General features: G+C 53.4%; 1 pseudogene; it reads left to right on the forward strand.

Moving 5' to 3' along the window:
- The first annotated feature begins 2122 nt into the window (after positions 1-2122).
- LOC100400445 (LSM3 homolog, U6 small nuclear RNA associated (S. cerevisiae) pseudogene) lies at positions 2123-2669 on the forward strand (annotated as a pseudogene).
- Positions 2670-5737: the final 3068 nt, after the last annotated feature.

Here is a 5737-nt window from a genome sequence, read left to right on the forward strand (position 1 = left end):
AGATGTTTGAGCAGGCGTCAGCTGAGAGGCAGAGCAGGGTGCACTAGGTGTCCAGGGTGCACTCACAGACTGTTGAGGCAGGACATGGGTACCAACTGACTCAGGTGCCAGGCCCATGTAAAGGGCACCACGGGCACTCTCCTGCTGAGTCTTCAACAAACCCAGAGTGCTTTTATTCCCTCTGCTTTACAAGTTAGACCCGAGGTCTGGGAACAAGTGAGGCTGAGCAGGTGCCCCAGCCTTGCCCCAGGCTGATCAGGTGCCCCCCACCCTTGCCCCAGGCTGAGCAGGAGCCCCCCAGCCTTGCCCCAGGCTGAGCAGGTGCCCCCCAGCCTTGCCCCAGGCTGATCAGGTGCCCCCCACCCTTGCCCCAGGCTGAGCAGGTGCCCCCCACCCTTGCCCCAGGCTGAGCAGGTGCCCCCACCCTTGCCCCAGGCTGAGCAGGTGCCCCTCACCCTTGCCCCAGGCTGAGCAGGTGCCCCTCACCCTTGCCCCAGGTTGAGCAGGTGCCCCCACCCTTGCCCCAGGCTGAGCAGGTGCCCCCCAGCCTTGCCCCAGGCTGATCAGGTGCCCCCCACCCTTGCCCCAGGCTGAGCAGGTGCCCCCCACCCTTGCCCCAGGCTGAGCAGGTGCCCCCACCCTTGCCCCAGGCTGAGCAGGTGCCCCTCACCCTTGCCCCAGGCTGAGCAGGTGCCCCCACCCTTGCCCCAGGTTGAGCAGGTGCACCCACCCTTGCCCCAGGTTGAGCAGGTGCCCCCCAGCCTTGACTCAGGCTGAGCAGGTGCCCCCAGCCTTGCCCCAGGCTGAGCTGGTGCCCCCCCAGCCTTGCCCCAGGCTGAGCAGGTGCCCCGCAGCCTTGCCCCAGGCTGATTAGGTGCCCCCCAGCCTTGCCCCAGGCTGATTAGGTGCTCCCCACCCTTGCCCCAGGCTGAGCAGGTGCCCCCAGCCTTGCCCCAGGCTGAGCAGGTGCCTGGGCCAGCTCTGGTCCACTTGGATTACAGGATGTGCCACCACACCTAGCTCAGCCACCCCAGCTTGCTGCTTACCCCAGAAGAAAAATGTGGTTTGACTGGCAAGAGGAGTAAATTAGAGTTTTGTGTACGAAAGGGTAACTCTAGGGTGGGCATGGTGGCTCACACCTGTAATCCCAGCACTTTGAGAGGCTGAGGTGGGTGGATCAGTTGAGATCAGGAGGTCAAGATCAGTCTGGCCAACATGGTGAAACCCCGTCTCTACTAAAAATAAAAAAAATTAACTCAGTGTAATGGCAGGCGCTGTAATTCCAGCTACTCAGGAGGCTGAGGCACTAGAATCGCTTGAACCCGGGAGGCAGAGGTTGCAGTGAGCCGAGCTGGCGCCATTGCACTCCAGCCTGGGCAACAGGGTGAGACTCCATCTCAAAAAAAGCAAGAGAAAAAGAGAAGAGTCACTCTGGAGAACACCTGTGTCTGGGGCTCCTGTCTGCAGCTCCTGGTCACTCCCAGTCAGGGCCCACTTGCCATCCCCAGTGAGGCTGGTGTGAAGAAGTCAGAATCACCGGACTCCGGCCGGCTGCTCGGGGGGTAACCACACACATGGAGAGCGGGAAACCTGCAGCTTGCTTTGCAGAGGTGCTTCTGTAAATAGAACCCTGCTTCCCATTCGTGTAATTAGAGCTTCAGCATCTGCCCCATGGGAGAAAACACTTGTCCTGAGGGGAACCACAGTCATAATTTAGAGGATAACACAGGAAACCGTGTCCTGATCAAATACAGTTGCTCCTTCGCCCCGGATGACATTGGTGTCAAGTCACTATTAAAATCGCCGAGTCCAGGTGGGTATGCTGGCTCACACCTGTAATCCCAGCACGCTGAGAGGCTGAGGTAGGTGGATCACTTGAGGTCAGGAGATCAAGACTAGCCTGGGGAACATAGTGAGACCCCATCTCTGCTAAAAATACAGAAAATTAGCTGGAAGTGGTAGTCTGTGACTGTGGTCCGTGCCTGTGGTCCACGCTACTCAGGGGACCGAGGTGGGAGGATCGCCTGAACCCAGGAGGTTGAGACTGCGGTGAGCCAAGATTTTGCCATTGCACTCCAATCTTGGGCAACAAAGCGAGATCTTGTCTCAAAAAAGAAAAACAGGAAACATGGCGGACGACGTAGACCAGCAACAAACTACCAACACTGTAGAGGAGCCCCTGGATCTTATCCGGCTCAGCCTAGATGAGCGAATTTATGTGAAAATGAGAAATGACCGAGAGCTTCGAGGCAGATTACACGCTTATGATCAACATTTAAATATGATCTTAGGAGATGTAGAAGAAACTGTGACTACTATAGAAATTGATGAAGAAACATATAAAGAGATATATAAATCAACGAAACGAAATATTCCAATGCTCTTTGTCCGGGGAGATGGCGTTGTACTGGTTGCCCCTCCGCTGAGAGTTGGCTGAAACAAAGAATTTGTCCTGTATGGAAAACAGGAGACTTTGTACAAGGGCCTCTTTAAATGTACAAGACATTCAAAAGAGAAACCTGCATACATTTTGATATTAAGAAATATTTCCAGGGATTCTTCCACTCCTGAAATGAGTCGATTTGCAGATAACTCACAACTTCTTAAGCTAAATTGTATTTCCATTTTTCTCAAGCTCTTCCAATAAATATGACCACCAAGATGCAGAACTCTTTTTCAGGACTTCTTTTGCTCCATATTCTCACAGATATTTTTCTGATTTTTTTTTTCTTTAAATTAAAATTGGTGTTTTCTTGTGGGAAAAAAAAAAAAGAAAAAGAAAAACAAAACTAAACGAAAACCCACAAATCATCAAGTCCAGCAGTCTGCTTGGCTGGAGGAAACCTTGGCGTTCTTTTGCTGCCTGCAGGCACACTCGTGTTTGACTCACCCTTGCAGATAACCAGAGGCCCGCCGCCATGGAGGGCTTGAGGGCCCGGCAAACACCTGTGGCTTTCCACGGGATGGAGCTCTGGGCTCCTCTCCCACTTTTCAAGCTCCCTAAGCATATTTGACAATGGGGGTGGGTCACCCACTTATCTGGGCCACAATTTTTAAACAAACTTCTCCTGGCCCCACATAACTGCATGGAAAGTGGGTAGAAAGCAATGATTCCTATTTGTAGCCCACAGGGATTGGGTGTGTGTGGAGGGGACAGGGTCTCGCTTTGCCACCCAGGCTGGAGTGCAATGGTGTGATCTCGGCTCACTGCAGCTTCTGCCTCCCAGGTTCAAGTGATTCTCCTTCCTCAGCCTCCCAAGTAGCTGGAATTTCAGGCATGTGCCACCACACCTGGCTAATTTTTGTATTTTTAGTAGGCAGCCTTTCACCATGTTGGCCAGGCTGGTCTTGAACTCCTGATCTCAAGTGATCCATCACCTTCAGCCTCCTAAAGTGCTGGGATTACAGGTGTGAGCCACTGCTCCTAGCCTTTTTTTTTTTTTCTTTTTCGAAACAGAGTCTTGCTCTGTTGCTCAGGCTGGAGTGCAATGGCACCATCTCAGCTCACTGCAACTTCCACCTCCTAAGTTCAAGCTATTCTACTGCCTCAGCCTCCTGAGTAGCTGGGATTACAGGTGACTGCCACCATGCCCAGCTAAATATTTTGTATTTTTTGTACTTCACCATGTTGGCCAGACTGGTTTTGAATTCGTGGCCTCATGTGATTGGCCTGTGTCAGCCTCCCAAAACGTTGGGATTACAGGCATAAGTCACTGCACCTGGACCGCTTTTCTTTCATTTATTTATTTATTTTTTTTTTTGAGACGGAGTTTCGCTCTTGTTACCCAGGCTGGAGGGCAATGGCGCGACCTCGGCTCCTGGGTTCAGGCAATTCTCCTGCCTCAGCCTCCTGAGTAGCTGGGATTACAGTCACGCGCCACCATGCCCAGCTAATTTTTTGTATTTTTAGTAGAGACGGGGTTTCACCATGTTGACCAGGATGGTCTCGATCTCTTGACCTTGTGATCCACCCACCTTGGCCTCCCAAAGTGCTGGGATTACAGGCGTGAGCCATTGTGCCCGGCCTGCCTTTTTTTCTTTTAAAGAGATGGATCAGTCTCACTATGTTGCACAGGCTGGACTCCTGGGCTCAAGCGATCCTCCAGCCTCAACCTCCCGAATAGACTCACAGGAATTTGGAGGAGACAGAGACTTCCAGAATCACTCTGGCAAAGGTGGGGCTGCACAGCTGGGCTTGGAGGGCCTCTGGAGCACAGCAGCTCTGTGGTCCTTACCTGTGCTCTCTAGATGTTTAAGACCAGCCTGGGCATTATAGGGAGAACCTCATCTCTACAAAAAGTAAAAAAATTAGCTGGTTGTGGTGGTGGGCACCTGTAGTTCCAGCTACTCATCAGGAGGTTGAGGCAGGAGGATTGCTCAGTCCTGGGAGGTAAAGGCTGCAGGGAGTCGTGATCACACCACTGTACTGCAGCCCAGGTGACAGAGTGAAACCCTGTCTCAAAAAACAAAAACAAAAACCGAAACCAAGCTGGGGCCTTGGAGCCTGGGGTGAATGTCCAGCTCTGTCCCTTGCCACCAGCGGCACGATCTCAGGCAGGCCTATTCTCTTGTTTATTAAGAACCTATTTGCCCCAGTGCACCACCAGCCTGAGTGGGGCATGCCCCATTTGTTTCCCCCCTGGCTGTTTCTCTGTCTGGCTGCCTACCTGGGGTGTAGCAACCACCAGGGGTGTGTTGCTTTGTTCCTGGGGCTCTGGGCCCCAGAGCCCTGCACTCACTGGACGTGTCCTGGAGGCCCACCGTCAGGGTTATCTGCCATCATCTTGGGTGACCAATGCCGTGATTTCTCAGAACTGTGACCACTCCACTGCCAGGTCCCGTGGAGGACCTTGTCCTCACAGGAAAGTGTGGCCCCTCGCCTTTTCTGTGAGCACCTACCCTCCGCCTGCCCCCCACACTTGCTTACTGCTCCAGCGCTTGCAGTCCCCCGCCAGCAGGGAGCCTGCAGGGCTTGCACACCTCCACCTTTACCTGTCTAGTGGCCCACTCAGCGCACAGACTTGCCTTCTCCCCCTAACCTGCAGGCAGGCACGGCTTCTCATCTAACCCCTTCTCCTGCCAACCTGAATCCCATGGCCCCCAGCCCTGCTGTCTTCTGTGGTCCCCACCTGGGTAGAGGCCCACATGTGCCTGGGAGGCTCACACCTGTGCAGAGAAGTGCTGGCCACCAGCCTGGGCTCAGGACACCAACTAGTACCTTGAAAGTGATGGGTAGATTTTTTTTTTTTTTTTTTTTTTTTTGAGAAAGAGTCTCCCTCTGTCACCCAGGCTAGAGTGCATGGTGCAATCTTGGCTCACTGCAACCTCTGCCTTTGGGTTCAAGCGACTCTCTTGCCTCAGCCTCCCAAGTAGCTAGGATTATAGGCGCCCACCACCACGCCTGGGTAATTTTTGTATTTTTAGTAGAGACGGGGTTTTACCATGTTGGCCAGGCTGGCCTTGAACTCCTGACCTCAGGTGATCTGCCCGTCTTGGCCTCCCAAAGTGCTGGGATTACAGGCGTGAGCCACCACCGTGCCTGGCCAGATACTTCTTTCGTGAATGGTATCTGCTTGCTTTCCCAGTCTCAATTTCAAACCTCTCTCTTACTCCTCAAACCTCTGGGCCCTCCTGTCTTCACTCTCAGACAACCTCTAGGCCCTCCTGTCTTCACTTCACTTCCTACTTTCCAGACCAGAGAGAAAGCCTCATGCTGGAGGGGCTCCCTCACCACATC

The sequence above is a fragment of the Callithrix jacchus genome, chromosome 10, assembly GCF_049354715.1.
Source record: "Callithrix jacchus isolate 240 chromosome 10, calJac240_pri, whole genome shotgun sequence".
Taxonomy (NCBI): Eukaryota; Metazoa; Chordata; class Mammalia; order Primates; family Cebidae; genus Callithrix; species Callithrix jacchus.